The 21485-nt window shown below is 39.7% G+C and overlaps 1 pseudogene; it reads right to left on the reverse strand.

Moving 5' to 3' along the window:
• LOC116896039 overlaps positions 1-12287 on the reverse strand; it is a 65300-nt pseudogene extending 53013 nt beyond the window's left edge.
• Positions 12288-21485: the final 9198 nt, after the last annotated feature.

Genomic DNA, 21485 nt, shown 5'->3' on the forward strand with positions numbered 1-21485 from the left:
GACTACCTGGCATCATCAGAGCCCAGTTCTCCCACCAAAGTAAACAAGTAGAAGCCCTTAGAGAGGAAACACAAAAATCACTGAAAGAATTACAGGAAAACACAACCAAACAGATGAAGGAAATGAAAATGGAAATAGAAACAAAACAGAAAGCACAAAGAGAGAAAACCAAAGGAAGAGACAAGAAACCATAGACACAAGCATCAGCAACAGAATACAAGAGATAGAAGAAAGAATCTCAGAGGCAGAAGGCACCATAGAAAACATCGACACAATCGTCAAAGAAAATGTAAAACGCAAAAAAATCCTAGCCCAAAACATACAGGAAATCCAAGACACAATGAGAAGATTAACCTAAGGATAACAGGTATAGAAGGAAGTGAAGACTCCCAACTTAAGGGGACAGTAAATATATTCAACAAAGTTATAGAAGAAAACTTTCCTAACCTAAAGAAAGAGATGCCCATAAACATACAAGAAGCCTACATAACTCCAAATAGATTGGACCAGAAGAGAAATACCTCCTGTCACATAATAGGTAAAAACACCAAATGGAAAAAACAAAGAATATTAAAACAGTAAGGGATAAAGGTCAAGTGACATATAATGGCAGACCTATAAGAATTACACCAGACTTCTCACCAGGGACTATAAAAGCCAGAAGATCCTGGACAGATGTCACACAGACTCTAAGAGAACACAAATGCCAGCCGAAGTTACTGTATCCAGCTAAGCTTTCAATTAACATAGGTGGAGAAACCAAGATATTCTATGACAAAACCAAATTTACACAATTTATTTCTACAAATCCAGCCCTACAAAGGATAATAGACAGAAAAATCCAACCCAAATAGAGAAACTACACCATACAGAAAGTAAGAATATAATTTCCTTGCAATGAAACCAAAAGAGAGACAAAGAAACGTAATTCCACTTCTAAAAATGAAAATAACAGGAAGCGATAATCACTATTCCTTAATATCTCTCAACATCAACAGACTCAATTTCCCAATAAAAAGACATAGACTAACAGACTGGATATGTAAAGAGGTCCCAGCATTTTGCTGCATTCAGGAAACACACCTCAGAGACAAAGACAGACACTACCTCAGAGTAAATGGCTGGAAAACAATTTTTCAAGCAAATGGCCCGAAGAAACAAGCTGGAGTTGCCATTCTAATATCAAATAAAACTGACTTTCAACCAAGAGTCATTAAAAAATATAAGGAAGGACACTTCATATTCATCAAAGGAAAAATCCACCCAGATGAACTCTCAATCCTAAATATCTATGCTCCAAATACAAGGGCACCTACATTCATAAAAGAAACCTTACTAAAGCTCAAAGCACACATTGCACCTCACAGGATAATAGTAGGAGACTTCAACACCCAACTCTCATCAATGGACAGATCATGGAAACAGAAACTAACAGAGACATAGAGTAACTAACAGAAGTTATGAACCAATTGGATTTAACAGATATTTATAGAACATTCCATCCTAAAACAAAAGGATATACCTTCTTCTCAGCACATCATGGAACCTTCTCCAAAATTGACCATATAATCGGTCACAAAACAGGCCTCAACAGATACAGGAAGATAGAAATAATCCCATGCATCCTATCAGATCACCACGTACTAAGACTGGTCTTCAATAACAACAATAATGACAGAAAGCCCACATATACATGGAAGTTGAACAATGCTCTACTCAAAGTCAACTTGGTCAAGGAAGAAATAAAGAAAGAAATTAAAGACTTCTTAGAATTTAATGAAAATGAAGATACAACATTCCCAAACTTATGGGACACAATGAAAGCGGTACTAAGAGGAAAATTCATAGCTCTGAGTGCCTGCAAAAAGAAACAGGAGAGACCATATGTCAGCAGCTTGACAGCACACCTTAAAGCTCTAGAACAAAAAGAAATAAATAAACCCAAGAGGAGTAGAAGGCAGGAAATAATCAAACTCAGAGCTGAAATCAACCAAGTAGGAACAAAAAGTACTATACAAAGAATCAACAAAAGCAGAAGCTGGTTCTTTGAGAAAATCAACAAGATAGATAAACCCTTAGCTACACTAACCAGAGAGTACTAACTATACAGAGAGTGTATACAAATTAAGAAAAACAGAAATGAAAAGGGAGACATAACAACAGAATCTGAAGAAATTAAAAAAAATCATAAATCCTACTACAAAAGCCTATAATCAACAAAACTGGAAAATCTGGAGGAAATGGACAATTTTCTAGACAGATACCAGGTACCAAAGTTAAATCAGGAACAAATAAATCATCTAAACAACCCCATAACTCCTAAAGAAACAGAAGCAGTTATTAAAAGTCTCCCCACCAAAAAGAGCCCAGGTCCAGATGGGTTCAGTGCAGAATTCTATCGGACCTTCATAGAAGACCTCATACCTATACTGTCCAAACTATTCCACAAAATAGAAACAGAAGGAGCACTACCCAATTTCTTCTATGAAGCCACAATTACTCTTATACCTAATAAACCACACAAAGACCCAACAAAGAAAGAAAACTTCAGACCAATTTCCCTTAGGAATATTGATGCAAAAATACTAAATAAAATTCTTGCAAACCGAATTCAAGAACACATCAAAATGATCATCCATCATGATCAAGTAGGCTTCATCCCAGGGATGCAGGGATGGTTTAATATATGAAAATCCATCAATGTAATCCACTATATAAACAAACTCAAAGATAAGAATCAGATGCTGAGAAAGCATTTGACAAAATTCAACACCCCTTCATGATAAAAGTCCTGGAAAGATCAGGAAGTCAAGGCCCATATCTAAACATAGTAAAAGCAATATATAGCAAACCAGTAGCTAACATCAAACTAAATGGAGAGAAATTTGAAGCAATCCCACTTAAATCAGGAACTAGGCAAGGCTTCCTACTCTCTCCCTACTTATTCAATATAGTTCTTGAAGTTCTAGCCAGAGCAATCAGACAGCAAAAAGAGGTCAAAGGGATACAAATTGGAAGGGAAGAAATCAAAATATCACTATTTGTAGATGATATGATAGTGTACTTAAGCGACCCCAAAAGTTCCACTGGAGAACTATTTAACCTGATAAACAACTTCAGCAAAGTGTTGGGTATAAAATTAACTCAAACAAATTTCCTCTACTCAAAGGATAAACAGGCTAAGAAAGAAATTAAGGAAATGACACCCTTCACAATAATCCCAAATAACATAAAATATCTTGGTGTGACTTTAACCAAGCAAGTGAATGATCTGTATGACAAGAACTTCAAATCTCTGGAGAAAGAAATTGAGGAAGATGTCAGAAGATGGAAAGATCTTCAATGCTCAGGGATTGGCAGGATTAATATAGTAAGGATGGCCATTTTGCCAAAAGCAATCTACAGATTCAATGCAATCTGCACCGAAATTCCTACTCAATTCTTTATAGAGATGGAAAGAGCAATTTGCAAAATCATTTGGAATAACAAAAAATCCAGGATAGCGAAAACTATACTCAACAATAAAAGAACTTCTGGGAGAATCACCATCCCTGACTTTAAGCAGTATTACAGAGCAATAGTCATAACAACTGTATGGTATTGATACAGAGACAGGCAGGTAGATCAGTGGAACAGAACTGAAGATCCAGAAATGAACCCACACACCTATAGCCACTTGATCTTTGAAAAGGGAGCTAAAACCATCCAATGGACGAAAGATAGCATTTTCAACAAATGGTGCTGGTTCAACTGGAGGTCAGCATGTAGAAGAATGCAAATCGACCCATTCTTATCACCACGTACAAAGCTCAAGTCCAAGTGGATCAAGGACCTCCACATAAAACCAGATACACTCAAACTAATAGAAGAAAAAGTGGGGAAGAGTCTCGAACACTTGGGCACTGGGGAAAATTTCCTGAATAAAACACCAATGGTTTATGCTGTAAGGTCAAGAATTGACAAATTGGACCTCATGAAACTGCAAAGCTTTTGTAAAGCAAAAGACACTATCATTAGGACAAAACGGCAACCAACAGATTACATTGGGAAAAGATCTTTACCAATCCTACACCTGATAGAGGACTAATATCCAAAATATACAAAGGACTCAAGAAGTTAGACTCCAGAGAGCCAAATCGCTCTATTAAAAATGGGGTACAGAGCTAAACAAAACATTCTCAGCTGAGGATTATCGCATGGCCAAAAGGCACCTAAAGAAATGTTCAACATCCTTAGTCATCAGGGAAATGCAAATCAAAACAACCCTGAGATTCCACCTCATACCAGTCAGAATGGCTAAGATAAAAAACTCAGGTGACAGCAAATTCTGGCGAGGATGTGGAGAAAGAGAAACACTCCTCCATTGTTGGTGGGATTGCAAACTGGTACAACCACTCTGGAAATCAGTCTGGAGGTTCCTCAGAAAACTGGACATTACACTACCTGAGAACCCAGCTATACCTCTCTTGGGTATATACCCAAAAGATGCTCCAACATACAACAAAGACACATGCTCCACTATGTTCATAGCAGCCTTATTCATAATAGCCAGAAGCTGGAAAGAACACAGATGCCCTTCAACAGAGGAATGAATTCAAAAAATGTTGTACATCTACACAATGGAATACTACTCAGCTATCAAAAACAATGACTTCATGATTTCATAGGCAAATGGAACGAACTAGAAAATATTATCCTGAGTGAGGTAACTCAATCACAGAAAAACACACTTGATATGCCCTCATTGATAAGTGGATATTAGCCAGAAAGCTCAAATTAACCAAGATGCAATCCACAGACCACAGGAAGCTCAAGAAGAAGGATGACTAAAATGCAGATGCTCCCACTCCTTCTTAAAATGGGGAAAAATATTCATAGGAGAGGTTATGGAAGCACAGTTTAGAGCAGCAACTCAAGGAATGGCCATTCAGAGCCTGACACACATGTGGCCCATATATATACAGCCACCAAAACTAGATAAGATTGATGAAGCTAAAAAATGCATGCAGAAAGGGACTGGATACAGATCTCTCCTGAGAGACACATCCAGAGCACGTCCAATACAGAGGTCAATGCTAGCAGCAAACCACTGAACTGAGAATAGGACCCCCTATTGAAAGAGTTGAAGGAGCTTGCAACCCCATAAAAACAACAATGTCAACCAGCCAGAGCTTCCAGGGACTAAACCACTATTGAAAGACTATACATGGACTGACCCAAGGGCTCCAACTTCATATGTAGCAGAAAATAGCCTTGTTGGGGGCACCAGTGGAAAGGAAAGCCCTTGGTCTTGCCAAGGTTGGACCCCCAGTACAAGGGAATATGGGGGAGGGCAATAAACGAGATGTATGGAGGGAATACCCACATGGGGGAGGGGGAGGAGAGGGAATGGGGGCTTATGGACAGGAAACCGGGAAGGGGAATAACCTTTGAAATGTAAGCAAAGAAATATATAATAAAAATTTTTAAAAAAAGAACTGGCTGCTTTGTCGTCAAAAATCAGTGTTGCTGCTGAAAGAAAAAATGAGATTGTAAGTAAATGGAGAGATATTCCTTGGGTGAAGACTTGAAGGTTTAATATCTTTAAGGCTATCTAAATTGATCTATAAATTCAATACAGCTCATCAATTGATGCTAGCTTTTATGGAGAAATTGAAAACTTATTCTAAATATTTCAAGGAATAAGAATGAGAGAGAATTAGTTCATTTTCTCTAATTCTATTAGCATATTAGAATATTTTCTCTAATTCTTTGTTAAGTTTCTCTGATAACCAATGTCTGAACTCACTTGAGATAATATTATGACTGACTCCTACCTTTCCCCACGAAACGGTCCATCCCCATTTCTTTGCATGCCTAACAATATGAGGTAGACAACTAGAGATTACATTAATGTTACAATGACAGAATTATTCTGTGTTGACAAGAAAATTGTCCTTTTGCCTTATTGGCTACTCTGGGTTCAAATTGCACAGTTTGTCTTCCCTCTATGAGGTAACTTCTGGTGTATAATCTTACGGTTTGCCTTGACCACCAATCTTTAGCCTTGGTATTGATGTAGACCTGTGCCTGTGCACTGGAGGGATCACCCAAAGACTTAGACAGTCGTCAGACCAATGCATGAGAGCTTGTCCTAGCTTTGACTCCTCTCTAAGCACACATTATCAATTTCCCGATACCCCACTTTCCTCAGACCCTACCTTTCCTAAAAACATGGGAGAAGCTCAGAAACATAAGGGCTCTTTGTATGCAGATGTGGGATCTCACTCTTGGTTATTAGTCCATAAAAACTTTTCTTTTTAATTTTTTTAATTTTCCCATTGCTTTTTTAGCCATGAAGAATTGGGGCACCTTGAATTGATAAGGCTTTGGTTTAAGGTTATGGTTTTCTAATTAAATGCACCTATACCTGGAGAAACCCGTCAGGCCAACCCCCTTCTTAAATTAAGCCATGACTTTACAATCTTTAATCCTTCTGGGTGTAATTTTTTTCAAGAAAAATAAAAACTTGCCTCCATTTTCTCTTGCAAATGCTTTCTGTTGTTTTCAATTTATGGCATTTTAAAATGCCCAGTTGTAATTACCATTTATTATAAGAGTCAAAAATTGATTTCACTTCATTTACTAGAAATCTGACATTTTCTTTAAATTTTTCCCATGGAAGTTCTTTTAAATTCCATTAGTGATCATGTTTTAAAAACATACACTACTCTCTTGACTCAACAGTAAATAACATAATTAAATTCCCCTACTGAGGTCCATGACATGGGAGAAAACGGCCAGTAGAAGCATCTGAATGGGCTCGGGAAATTGAAATCATAGAGAGATTATGAAGATTGAAATAAAACCAACGTAGAGCATTATATATATGCTTTAGCATTTATGTACAATATATGTGATTAATTACTGCTGTTGCTACTGGCTTGCATTCTTTGTGGCACATCTGCATCTAGCTACCCTATTTCTCAGCTTTCCAAAGCAGCGTCCGATATTTGAGGAGTGGACTATTATCAATTTGCACCATGTAACTTCTTTGAGGAAGAACCAGATCGCCACATCTCTTATGTTTGACTTTGCTTGGGGCAGATTTTAGTGCTTGTCTTTGTTATTTCCACATTATAAATTGTCACCCTTCTCACATCTGGGTCTTAGAGTCTACAGTTCAGTTGTACAGTATTTATATCAATATTGTCTCGTTCAGGATGAGGTAGTGATCTGAACGAATCGTGCTTCTCTCTTCATATTTTTCATGCTTTTGCAGTATTCATATATCTTTGGTTAACAAAATTTATTAACAAGAATGTATGCTACTATATTTAAATGTATTTTACTTCGTATATAAAAGCCACCTTACATGAGAATAAATTTGAAATTTTGACTCGATCATTTCCCTTGTCCTTTGGTATTTAACACTGCAAAAGAGAAATCTAAAGTCATATTTTTGTTATTTGGCAACTGGCCTGTTTTCCCTATACTTGAACTTATAAGGTTTCTTTCTTTCTTTCAATCCTAATATTTGAACAATTTTTGCCAGCATATGAGTGGGTTCAGAATTCTGTTTAATCATACTTACCTGGGATGCAATGATATGGGCTTTAGCATTTCTGGAGACCATCAGTGATTAATTATTGCTGTCGCTACTGGTTTGCATTCATTGTGGCATATCTACATCTACTTGCCCCTATTTGTCAGTTTTTCAATACCTGTACATAGATGACAGCTTTGAGAGACCTGTACTAAAGAGATTCCTAATACTTTAAAGATACAGTAACTGGAAGGAAGTCATTTGTTTTAAGTTGTGGGTAGGGATTCTCTGACACTCCTTTGCCCTCTGTCTCTAAATGAGGGACTTCCTGACTTGGATATACAAAATTTTTTAAAGGCCAATTAGTTGCAAGAATAGTGGTTGGTTTTCATGAGAATTTTGGTTCCTAAAGAAAACAAATAGAATGTTCCCCATTCCTCAACATGGGTACATTCTCCGTATCAGGCAGAAAAGTGACTGCTACCCCTGACCAGGCGGAGGGATGGGACATTTGATCAGCTGGTAAGGATCACGCTAACTAAAGATGTGGATACGGGTAGAATGCTGACTCAGCTAACCCATCACTGTTTCTCTATCGCTGAGTTCATGTGACATTTTAGTGTTTCCCAGTGTCTTCCAAACAAAAACTTAAAATGTATTGAAAAGCATGGGAGTGAAAAATAAAAGGTAATAATGACAAGTTTTTTTCTTACTATTATCAAACATAGCTATAAATTTATTAAAAGAAAATTAATGTGGCAGTGAGGGATATCATACATCAGAAGAAAAGAAGAAAATAGCAATAGTGAAGCCAGTTATTAAGCTATGTAATAACCCAAGTGGAGTAGATGCCCTCCTGTGTTCCTAAGAACCGCTGAGAAATTTGAGGGTTGTTTGTCGTTGTTTGGTTGGTTGGTTGGTTTTGTTTTTGTTGTTTGGTTTTGGGGTTTTTTGTTGTTGTTGTTGTTGTTGTTGTTGTTTGGTTTTGTTATTTTGTTTTTAGGTCAGAGCATTACTTTACAAACAGACTGGAAGAAAAATCTGAACTATTCAAGATAACAAGATTTTCAGTCTGTCACAGAAACAACAGAAGCCCACTGGCAATTCTCCCTGAGATTTGCATTGATCTCTGACTCCTTAGAGCCTTTTCTATTTGAAATGATGTGCCCTGGATATGTATCCTTTCGTCAGCTTCCCCAGGATGCTTGTCTGTGGGTTTTACTGAACCCTCCAGCCCATTTGACTAACCATTTCCTAGCCAACTGCAGCTCTGCCTTAAACCTGGTCTGGGTCACATCACACTAGCCATTTGCCAGCCATGACTTTGCTGATCTTTTTTGTTTCCTCTTGGTCTCACTAACCTTGTCTGGAACAGCCACTACCCCAGCAAAACTGGGTTCCTTTAAGGACACTTCTGGGCCTGCCAAGTATGCTGAAACATGCTGGCGCAATCCTGCCCTGACTTATTCTGGCTATTTACTACCCAGTCTCCCTCTCTCCCCTCTCCCTCTCCCTCTCCCTCTCCCCCCTCCCCTCCCCCCCTCTCCTCTCCTCTCTCCCCTCCTCCCTCCTCCCTCCTCCCTCCTCCCTCCTCCTCCCCTCTCCCTCCTCCCCTCCTTCCTCCCTCCCCCTCCCCCCTCCTCTCTCTCTCTCTCTCTCTCTCTCTCTCTCTCTCTCTCTCTCTCTCTCTCTCTCCCTGCCCCTGCTTATAACCAACACAACTGTAGTGCATGTAAGAATAAGTCCTTCCTAGCCTAGCCTCAATCTTCTCTTCTTATAAGTTCACTACTAAGTTTCGTGCACCTTCCAGTGGGCAACTCTATACATGGACCTTCCTGAGAAATCTACAATGCTTTGGTGTCTACGTGAGAGTAGGATCTTATGGAAATGCTAGGTTGTCTACCAATCTGCAAATTGTCCTCTTTGCTTCCTCAACACTGAGTTCAAAGAGGATCAGCATCCATGTCCATCTACCTCTATATTGTAATTCTGCATATTAATCTAGAATAGTAGAGTTATCTAAATAATTTCCCCAGTTGGGATATTTAGATTATTTCTAGTGTTTAATAGTATATTTATAATACTTCGCTGAACATGTGAAGATGGCTGTCTTCTTTTTCTTCATCTGAGAATGTATTTAATACTTCAGAATGACACAGGAAGAAGTGAAATTGCTGAGTGGATAAAGTAAGTCGATTTACATCATTTATTTTTATTTTGAAATGCCGAGGATAGAACCTAGGGGTCTTGCACACACATTCAAAGCCAACACTGCTTCTTATCACACAGCGGGTTCACCCCCAGCCTGAATTTAAATATTAAAGATGCTTCAGAATTTCTTTCCAGATTATACACAGGCTGACAATTTATAAAAGTGCTTGGTTTGCCCATACCCGATCAGGTCGGCATCATTCTACTCTTCAGTACCTTCTCACATGACTTTCTCCTTTTGAGTCCGTATTCTTACCTCTCAGTCTTCAGGTTTCTCTTTCTAGGCTTCAGATGGTTTTTGTGTTCTTAAAGAAGAATCCGCACGGATGAATATATGTTAGTATTCACATATTAGCATGTACATGTGCATGCATGTGTGCACATGCACACAAACACACACACACACACACACACACACACACACACACACACACCTCAGCTCTTGTGGTCCAAAGATTGTTCAAATATTTGTTCAAATGAGTAGATGCAGCCCATTTCTCACAGGGTAGGCTTCTAAAATTGCTTACAGTAGGACAGAAGTGTGGAAGATTATTCAGAGTTGGGCCTGGTGGCTCACGCTTTGTGATCCCAGCCCTGCAGGAAGCTGAGGCAGGAGAATTACAAGTTCAAGAAAGCCATCCTAAACTACAAAAGAATTCACAGACAATCCGAGCATCTTAGTTAGACCATCTCTTACAACTAAAAGGTGAAAAAGGGTTAGGGACACAGCTGAGTGTCAGGTCACCGCTAAGCATGTATGGCGTCCTTGTGGATTCCATTCCCAGTACCAGGAAAGAAGAAAGAAAAACAAAAGGAAACACAGAAAATAAGAAACTAAATGAAAGCAGTGAATTCTAATTTCCTAATCTGAGAGTTTTCTATTTCTTCTTTTTCTTTTCTTTTTTGCTTCTTTCTTACCATTGATAGAATTTAACCATTAAAAATATTAGGCTGACTCAATTCAATAAGAGATAGAGAAAAGAATTAGAAGTTAGGAGTCGGAAATTGTTAACGGATGTGTATCCAGGCAGGAGTAAGTATATAGAGAAAAAAAATTGACGGGAATTCATTCTAAGTGCTGGTGCTTGTCCACAAACAAGGGGTGAGCTGAGGTAAAGTGAGCAGACTTGGAGAGGAGATTACCAAAGAAACAGGACACATGCTGTGCGTGTGTTGTTGCAGACAGGAAGGGCAGAGTGACTTCTGAAGAATCAGCTGTGCATTGTCTCAGAGGTACCTAGGAGAAAACAGACACATTTGCATGAAAAGCACACATTGGGGAACATTGTGTATTTATAATGACAAAGTGCAAAACTTAAGTTGTAAGTGAGGTGTGACGTGGGGGAGAATACAGAGCAGGGAAGGACAAAGTCTGAAGGCAAGGAGAGACTGAGTGATAGCCCTCAGAAAGACGTTCTCCTCTATGGTTTTGATTTTCTAAAGAACATGTTTGGAAAAGAAGGGAAGAGGCAAAGAAAAAGCGAAGACAAATGTTACTTCATAAGAACTTAGAATTATGGGAGAAAAGATATTAATGAGATAATAATGGAAATGTACTGACTTTTTCTTTCTTTCCTCTTATTGATTTTTTTAATTTACATTTCAAATGCTATCCCCTTTCCAGGTCTCCCTTCCGGAAACCTCCCTATCCAATTCCCCCTCCCCCTGTTCCTATGGTGGAGCTCCTCCACCCACTCACCCACCGGCTCGCTTCCTCCCACCTCCCAGCCCTGGCATTCCCCTACACTGGGGCATCGAGCCTTCACAGGACCAAGGGTCTCTCCTCCCATTGATGTCCAATAAGGCCATCCTCTGCTACATATGTGGCTGGAGCCATGGATCTTTCCATGTGTTCTCTTTGGTTGGTCGTTTAGTCTCTGGGAGCTCTGGGAGGTCCGGTTGGTTGGTATTGTTGCTCTTCCTATGGGGTTGCAAACCCCTTCGGCTCCTTCAATCCTCTCTCTAAGTCCTTCATTGGGGACCCCGTTCTCAGTTCAATGGTTGGCTGTGAGCATCCACCTCTGTATTTGTCAAACTCTAGCAGAGCCCTCTTAGGAGACAGCTATATCAGGCTCCTATCTGCAAGCACTTTTTGGCATCCGCAATATTGTCTGGGTTGGTAGACTGTGTATGGGCTGGATCCCCAGGTGGGGCAGTCTCTGGATAGCTTTTCCTTCAGTCTCTGCTGAAGTGTGGACTTTGTCTCTGTATTTCTTCCCATGGGTATTTTGTTCCCCCTTCTAAGAAAGACTGAAGCATCCACACTCCGATCTTCTCTTCTTGAGCTCCATGTGGTGCGTGAAATGTATTCAAGCTTATGTGCTAATATCCTGTGATCCTGTGATCCTATCATCCTGTCATCCTGGACGTTTCAAAGCACCTGGGAGCTGGGTTTCCTCTGGGTGTTGTAGGAGTTGGGTGCAAAGCCAGCACCCCAGATCTGTTCCTGGTGCCAGTTCAGGCCAGAAGGAACCCGTGCCACTAACTGGATCCCAGTTACTCCTGGTGTTGTGGCAGATGTTACGGCCTCCTCATCTGTGATCTTGGGCATGTTAGAGCACCTGGGAGTCAGGCTTCCTCTGGGTGTTGTGGAAATGGGTCCTGACTTTGTTTTTTAACCAGAAAGATCTTGAACAATCTTTCCAAGAACCGTCTAAAGAAACACTGACAAAAAAAATCTACAGTTAATATGTTTAGGTACTACCAGACTTAGTGGTACAACTGCAGCATTTGGGAAACTGAGGCAGGAGGATCGTGAGTTCAGTGTCAATGACTCCCCAAAATAGGTCTTAAAGATGTGGGTCTTTAGAAGATGCAAATAAAAGTATTTATTGAATAAATAAAGGTTATAAAACAATACCAGCAGCTGGCATTGACCTGAGGTGTTGGAACTCTTGAACTTTAGTTATTGAAATTCTAATGCAACAGGGGATGGTAAAAAGATTCAGAATCACACACTAAAGTGTCGGCTCAGAAGCTGACTGGTACATTTTCTTTGGAGCTGGTTTTGCATAATGATTCTACAGCTTTTCTTGCTAACCTGTTCCAGCATCAAACAAATGTAGTCAGTGAATTCATCTTTATGTATACTAAAAGAACTTGGAGACAGATGAGTTTAAAAATAACTGGTTTCCCATCCTCCTCCCAAAAATGGAGGTGTCCTATCTTAAACTCTGAGAGCAAAAGGGAGACATCTAGGTGGGAGAGTCCTTTTAACTCCACGATAAGGACTTTGGGCTTCTGTTCCCTAAAGAGAACGAAGGGGTTCTTCTAAGAGACTTCAAGATGCAGAGTTAAGTATTAGACAAGGACACAGTCCAAACCCTTCTGTTGGCTTGTTCTGTCCTCCCCCCACTTCTGTGGAAGTTCTGTTCTGTTCTGGACAACTGGCAGAAGCAGAGAATGTCTACTTCTAGTCTGGCAGGAAATGTAGTCTCAGAACCACTCACTTTTCCAGTTGCCAATGAAGAGTCCACCACCAGCTTCTCAAATTTGTTGTATGTAACACAATAATTGGGGCCATTATCTTCATCATGGTAATTCTTCATCTTCAAATATTCATATCAAGTCAGGCTTCAGGTTCAGGCAAAAGAAACTTGGTACCTTTGCCCTTCTTCAAGAATGGGCACAGTACTTTTTGTCCTTTCCGTACACTTGAGAGTCAGTTTCCACAACAGAGTCTCTGACATTAACCCAGATGAAGTAAAAGTAACTTTAGTGTAACTTCATAGCATGTATAACTTAAACCTTGAAGGTCTGATTGCAACTTTTAAAGTCAAATGGCTGCTTTAATAATCAATAATCAATGTTGATTTTATGATCTGAATGAAAGATGCAAAATAGTCTTTACATGACAACATTAACAAGAGAAAAGATATAATGATATGCTACTGATTAAATTTAACAAAATAAATCAGAGCAGGTAAGAGAAGTAAAGATTAACAGAAATGCTTGTAATGAAGTGCCTTATCAATATTTGACTACATTTTTGTGTACATTTAAAGGAATAACTTCTTTTTCATACATTTACGCTTTCAAGTTGCTCTATAATTATAATTGCAATGAAAATTATCAACAGATAAATCCGTGTAAACTGGGAGTTCTACACAGCTAGAGGAAATAACTGAATCTGATTCAGTACATGAATATGTTAAAGAATCACAAATTAATATTGGTAGAAAATAGATACTTCTTCATTATAAGGCTAGATTACAGTGAATTTCAATGCTAAATAGTATTTGTGTGTATGTGATAAAGGCAGGTTATCGTTGATAAATGTTAACTGATATCGGCATTTTCAGGAGACTAGGTTATACGATATAAATGAACTCAAGAAATTGGTTGTGTTTCCCACTTCTGGAGTCATAAGACAGATAACAAATTAAGATGAAAGTGCTCAGTGTCTTACTGCATGCCTCTCCCTGAAGTAGGATAAACTAGGGCTCCAGTGAGAAGAACTGGCCCTTAAAGGCTGTCTGTGCTGCTTCTTCTGAAGAAACTGGGCAAACTCGGTCCAAATGCCCAGGGATATCTCATCCTCTTGGAGATTGTTTTGTTTGGGAGTTCCAAAATCACTGCTTTTGTTACCGGAACTAATTATTCAGGAGATGTTGGTCAAAGGATACAAACTTTAGTTAGATAATAGGAATCAACTCAAGAGATCCATTTATACTTATGTTGACTATAATTAACAACATTGTATTACATTTTAAAGAGAGTATATTTTAAATAAACTTTTTTATTTTTTAAGACTTACACATTTTGCTCACAGTCACTCTCCACTTTTCTCAGATCTGCCCCTACTTCCTCCCCATCCCTCACTTCATAGACTTTGAAAAAATAACTCAGTTCAGTGGGTTCTACCCATATATTCATGAGTGTGGCACCATCACTTGAACCCCTCAGTTAGGGGTGGGGGGCTCATGAGCCGTCTCTGCTCCATATTAGAATGTTGTTTGTCCTGATCTTGTGCAGGTCTTATATAGGCAACCACAGCTGCTATGACGTCATTACTTCAGTGTTCCTGGCTCTTATAGGCTTTCTCCTCCCTCTTTCTCGAGAATGTCTGCAAGCCCCCCCCCCGTGTGTGTGTGTGTGTGTGTGTGTGTGTGTGTGTGTGTGTGTGTGTGTGTGTGTGTGTTTGGGTGTATGAGAAAGAGAGGGAGGATGGGTTGGAACGGGGGTTTCAAATGTTCAATTTGCAGTTGAGGACTCCACTGACATTTATTCTCTGCCCTTTGATCTGTTGTTTCTTTAACAGCTGCCCATTACACAAAGAGAGTTCTCCACTGGGGTTCAAGAGCAGCACTAATCCATGGGTACAAGGACATTAATTTATAGGTCAACTTCAAATGGACATTTATCAGAGTAACAGTGTTAGGTTCACCTCTGGAGCTTGTAAACTCCAACCATAGGTTCTTAGACAGATTTACAGTACAAGGCACATATTTCCTCTGAAGGAGCCAGCCTCAAATCTAATCAGAAAGTGGTTGGCTGCCCTGCAATATTCCTGTTACTACTGTACCCATGGGCAGATCCTGCCACACTAGTTATTATTGTAATTCACATTGTTACTGTGGATACTTGTTAATGAGTATTCTGACCACCTGTAGCCTATAGAGCACTTTTTGGCACTAGGAAAGAAAGCAAATTTTTAAGTTTCCAACTGAACAACAATAAGAAGAATCAGACAATATTTATGTTACCTATTTGGTTTAGAAATTTTATGGTTTTAAAAACATCATGTTATACTTGCTAGAAATATACAACATTTAGGCTGGGGGATGGAGAGAAATCTTTTCAGTAGTGTAGACACTGTTAAGTTTCCTATATTTCTATAAACAGTGCTCCCACAAACCCTAATGAATACATAATTAACACATACAAACACATACACACACAATAGAGAGAGAGAGAGAGAGAGAGAGAGAGAGAGAGAGAGAGAGTATCAAGAAGAGGACCTAGAAAGAGGAAGAGAGCAGTGGAAATGGGAAGGGAACAAGAGAAAGTAATAAGCGTGAATATGGTTGAAATAGAGGATGCATACATGAAAATGTCCTAACAAAACCCGTCATTGTGTATAATACAGAACATTATTGGATGATCTGTGAAATTCCAGGTCTGTACTATTTGAATACTGTTTTCATTTTAACAAGAACACTATGGCTATATGAGAGGGTACCACTGGGACAAATGGTTTAAAAGAACTTTCTGTGCTGTCATTGTAAACTCTGCAAATCTAAAAGTATTCAAAAATAAAAAGCTTATTGCAAAACAAACAAAAACTCCAGTGTGACTCACTTACCGAGTATCTGCTAAATGCTGTAGACACAAAGACAAACGGGACAGGTCTTGCTAAAATGGATTCCACCCCCAAAAAAAAAAAAACCAAAACAGAAATGGCAAAGAGCGTCATACATTATCTGTAAGAGGACTGTATTGGGGGTGAGTCTCTCAGCGCCAGGAGACACGGAAGCAGGCGGAGGAGAACTCAATAAGGCTCCTCTGGGGTCATAGAGGAGTAGATTACGATTTGGAGTGGGGCTCCATTTTCCAGAAGAATCTAATGATGTGAAAAAAATTGAAGCAGAAATTCAGTGACACAGACCATGCCAATTACTTTTGGGAACAGCAAACAGTTGTAATGGAATGGCCCATTTGGTGTACAAATCCATCCACTCCAGGCTTAACATTTTGGGTAGCAACACTGGTTTGAGGTCTGGAGCATTTTGTAGTACGACCTGCTTTAGAAGAGAGTGTTTTGAGGAGCAATGAGCAGAGCTGGGTTGGACTGTGACGCGCACACTGACTTACATGACCGTAGAATGGAAAGGGGGAAGGCCTATATTCTGTTACCGAATGAGTTGTGGATCAACGTGACGTGAACGCTTCAAGGAGAGAGGCTTCAAGTGGTTGAAGCTATGAAAATAAAATAGGGACATTTGAGGGGTTCTGGAGAATGGAGTTCGGTCTTAGACAAGGAGAGAAGAATAAAGAAAACACTCAAGGCAAGTGAAGGACCACAGCACAAGAGAGAGTGTGAGGGATACAGCGAATGTACTGGTTGGCTGAATCGGGGGTTTACATAATCAAAGAACAATCAAGGAGACCGTAAAAAGTGTTTTGGATCCAGTTTGCAATTGATCTTGAGAGAGCGCGCCAAGTGTTTTGGACTGCTTCTCTAAACAATAGAAATAATTGATTGGAAATTTTAGAAGTGGAAATTTAGCAATATTTCGAAAAGCGCTACGTATGGAATGGAGAAAGACTGCTGCTCTAACAAGAGGGAGACAGAAAGGAAAGGCACGCATAGGTGGTAGAGACGTGTTTCAAAGGAAGACTTGTCAGAACTTTGATGGGGGGGAAAAGAAGACTTGTCAAAGTATGCACCTTTATATTAAGGAGGCTGACTTTCACCTGTAATATCTAAATCCAGGGAGGATGGTTGGGTAGGAAGAAACTTAGCCAAGTGCGGATGGATTGATATGGTGTGACCATGAGACTTCCGGTTATACACGACACATCTGGAATATTAGAAGAGGGAGGGCCTCGAAGCTGAGCATCCGGGGATCTTTTCAGTGAAAGTGATGGTGTAAGCCTTCAGCTACTTCAGGAGACTCTGTAGAGCCGCAGTTTGAGCAGCCGTGCAGCGCCGCCACAGACATTGTGGTGGTTCCGCTTCTTCTCTACTTCTTTTGCTGTAGGAGCTGCCTTGCTTCCTTTGTGGGTTTCTGAGAATATAGAGATGGAATGCCACTTTGGACACAACAGAGAGCGGCCTGAACAGAGTCCAGACAATCGAGACCACCATTCCCTCCATGATTAAGTGTCCATTTGTTTAGCATGCAGACTAAGATGAAGAGGCCCTAACTCTGGAATTACTAACAAGGTAGATTGAAGGAGCCAGAAAGGGCTTTATGTATACAATAGAGAGAGAGAGCCTGCCTGACAGTGAAGCCAGAGGAAGCAGTGACAGAGTTCCAATGACATCGCATTGCTCGAATTCTTCAGACTAGACGTCTGTTCTTGAATTTAGTCCTTTCAAATGATTGCCACATACCATCGAAGCACACTAAGGTTGAACTGGAGGCGGGAAGAAGCATGACTGTAGCTGCCTGACTGAAAACAGGCTGAGTCATCCTGTTCATCCAGCTCTCCGGTCATTTTTAAAGAAAAAGATGTATTTATTTTTAGTTTATGTGTTCGGGTGCTTTTGCCTACATGTTTGTGCACTGTGTGCATGTAGTACTTGTGGAGGCCAGGAGAAGGTGATGGATCCTCTGGAGCCGTTGTGTGGGTCCTGGGAACCAAACCTGGCTCTCTCTAAGAGCAGCAAGTGCTCCTAACTTCTGGGCCATGTCTCCAGCCCAGCCTGTCCAGGTTTATGCTGACAGAACTGTTCAGTCTCTTGGGTAGAGATAGCATTAACGACATGGACTGCATGTGGGACAAAATTGTGCAGAATTAGAACTAATATAGTGAGAAACAAATTGGTGCTGGGAATATAAATAAGTCACAGTTGTTGGGTTCTAAATTTTTAATCGATGTGTTTCATTGCAAGTAGTTGGGTTTCGTAGCTAAATTATACTTACGTCAAAGCATCGAATAAGGGGGAAAAAGATGTTTTTTTTTTTTCACAAACAGGTAAACTACAGAAAAAACCCTGTTCTGTTAACCAAACTATTTTATAGTGTAAGTGGATAGAATAAGTTTAATTTTGCTAAGGAGAGTACGAGAAAGGGAAATTTTAGTTCAATATCACTTTCAAGCATATATATCAAAACCTTAAAACAAAACCCAAGCAATAACAATCCGCGTGGGGAAATACCACGATAGCATTACAAGTCTGGGTTTGTACCTTGTATAGCAGGTAGGATGTTATAGAGCCATGATCTTGTTGTTTGCAGTCCTGCCTAGCTTAGAACTAACTGTATAGACCAAGCTTGCCTTGGATTTATTCTGAGATAACAGGTACACACCCCTATGCTGGCTTCTTATTTTTTTTCATTCCTTTCTTCCATTCTTTTCAGAAACAGTGCATGTCGCCTTCAAATTATCTTCCCAGGTCAGCCTTGAACTTGTAATCCTCCCGCACCAGCTTCCTGGGTGTTAGTTAATATTACAACATGCACGGCAATGCCTACCTACCTTTAAAGCTTGAGTCGATATAAGAAAGAAATCATTTTTCATGCTATCAACTTTAATAAGGCAAGAATTGCATGAGAGGTTTTTTTAAATTCTTTTTACTTATTCATTTATTTTTGGTCATACTAGGGATCAAACGCAGAATCTGACACCAGTTAGGCAATGAACTGTACCACTGTGCTTTTCTCCAGTCCTGGTTTTATAGAATAAAATCACTGGTGACACTCATAACAATTGACTATAAATGCCTTATGAGTTAGTCAAGAAGAAAACAATTGCCAGTCCTCATAAAAGGCATCTGGTGAATATTAGAGGACACATTGCCTTTAACTCTGAAACATGGAAGACATCGCCTTTAAGATGTATGAAACTACAAATGTGCATGCTACTGTTTGCATGAGCAATACATTTGCGATGCTTCCCAGAGTGACACTAAAATAAGGCACACGGGGTAGACATGGGACAGGGATCAGCATATGCATGTATGCACTAGTGTCATCTAGAAATAAAATTAAAGGTAAAAGACATAAGGTCATGTGAAGTTAAAAATCGGAAGGAAATAAATCATTATCATTATAACCTTGGTACCTAAGAAGCAACCAGAGGCAGCCTCTGACTGGTCATTGTGTCTTTGTTTTCCTTATGGGGGTTTGGGTCACATGAAACTATAGAAAATACTCTTAGCATATGTTTCTCCTGGTTGGTTTTAGGCAATGTACTTGGGTTTTTTTTTCAGGACCATAAGATAAAAGTGAGACTAGGAAAGGCTCCAAAGAGTCAGAGCTAGATGCAAATCTCAGGGAGAATTGCCAGTGGGTTCTTGTTGTTTCCATGAAGGACTGAAATCCCTGTTACATTGGATAATTCAGGTTTCTCTCCTAGTCAGTCCTGTTTGCAAAGTAATGCTCTGACCTTTAAAACACACACACACACACACACACCCCTCTTAAATTTCTTAGTGTTTCTTAGGAACACAAGGAGGGTACCTATTCTACTTGAGTTATTATATAGCTTAATAACTGGCTTTGCTATGGCTTTTTTCCCTTTTTTCTGATGTATGATATCCTCCACTGCCAAATTAATTTCCTTTAAATAACACTGGTCTCTTATTAATTTACTTAGTTGAAAAATGGCAACGGTCCTCCTCCTTTGCCATGAACTCTCCTAACCTGGTGTCAGGATCAAACTGTTCTGATCTGAAAGTTCTTACTGCCACCAACTCCCTCCCTCCTTCACATCCATTATACTTCCGGTCACTGATTACTCCGCCCTCTGCAGCTCGGCCTTCAAGACCTTGTCTGCAGACACATGGAAGGTCAGTGGTAGAAGAAATATTAGTCCTTTGGGTATATCACTTTTCCCAGTTTGGCCTCAAATCATGTGCATTCTTGTCATCCAAAGTAAATTATTACAGCTTCTTTGCTGCTAAATCAAAGGAGGCAGACAATTATCCTGCTCTGGGGACCTCACCCCCAACGCCTCCACAGAGCCTCACTCTCCACCAGATCGTGCCTCTGGTGCTAAGCCACTCTCTGCTATTAGACGCCTCTCCCAAAAATCTCCCCCACTCTCCTCAACTGACCAGATTCTGCCCATTCTCTCATAACTATCTAGGGTTGCCTTTTCTACTGACATCATCCAGAGACCTAGCCCATCTCTAAATCCCTACAGTGTTTATATATAACAGAATGTTATTATAAATTTTCTTGTCCTTGGTGGCTTCCTGTGTTTGTTTCCTCTGTCAAGTATAAGTTCCTTATAAAGAAGACTCATACCTTACTTTTATTTTACTTTGTATGTCTTTATCCTTGATTATCCTGGACATTCCATAAGTATTACACAGTGAATTACTTAGAGGTATCTTTGCCCTTGACTAATGATTCTTTAAGTATTGTATTAGCCCAGTCTCCTGATTGGCCATGACAGCATCTCCAATCCAAATGACTTCATTTAAAGTGTCTTCTTTTTGTTGTTCAGCTAGCTGAAGCAGTAATATAATTTAACCTTTGCAATGCTGAATCTACACACTTAGGTCATATTTTAGCAACACATCTATCTCTCCCTTGATTAAGTATGAGGCAGTTTGGGACCATGAGTGTCAAAGGAAACCACCAGCAATTATTTTGTATTTGCCCTGGTTTTAGTAGAAATAAAACATTTGTTATGTAACTTATTCATTAAATTCTTCATAAGGACAATATCAGATCATCAAGCGCCACTAAAAAAAAAATAGTAACAATGTGATTATTCCCCACATATCTTCCTAGCTTCTAGAACTTAGCACCTTGGCGCTTCAGCTCTGCCTCTGTCACAGACCTTTCTATTTCACCCCTTGGACCTGAACTTTGACCTTTGGCTTCCAGATGGAAGCCTGCCTTCAGCATCTCTTTCCATGAATGGCCAGGTTAGCTCACAGCTCTCTCCTCCCATGGTTCCCTAAAGCACAAATCAGAAGAAATGTACCAGTTGTTCATGCTCATTCTAAACTGATGCTCTCTGATAGTCTTCTATTTTGGATTTCAAGACAAATGGATTATCTGAAGCTACGAGAGAGAGAGAGAGAGAGAGAGAGAGAGAGAGAGAGAGAGAGAGAGATCATGCAATG

This window comes from Rattus rattus, chromosome 3 (genome assembly GCF_011064425.1).
Source record: "Rattus rattus isolate New Zealand chromosome 3, Rrattus_CSIRO_v1, whole genome shotgun sequence".
Taxonomy (NCBI): Eukaryota; Metazoa; Chordata; class Mammalia; order Rodentia; family Muridae; genus Rattus; species Rattus rattus.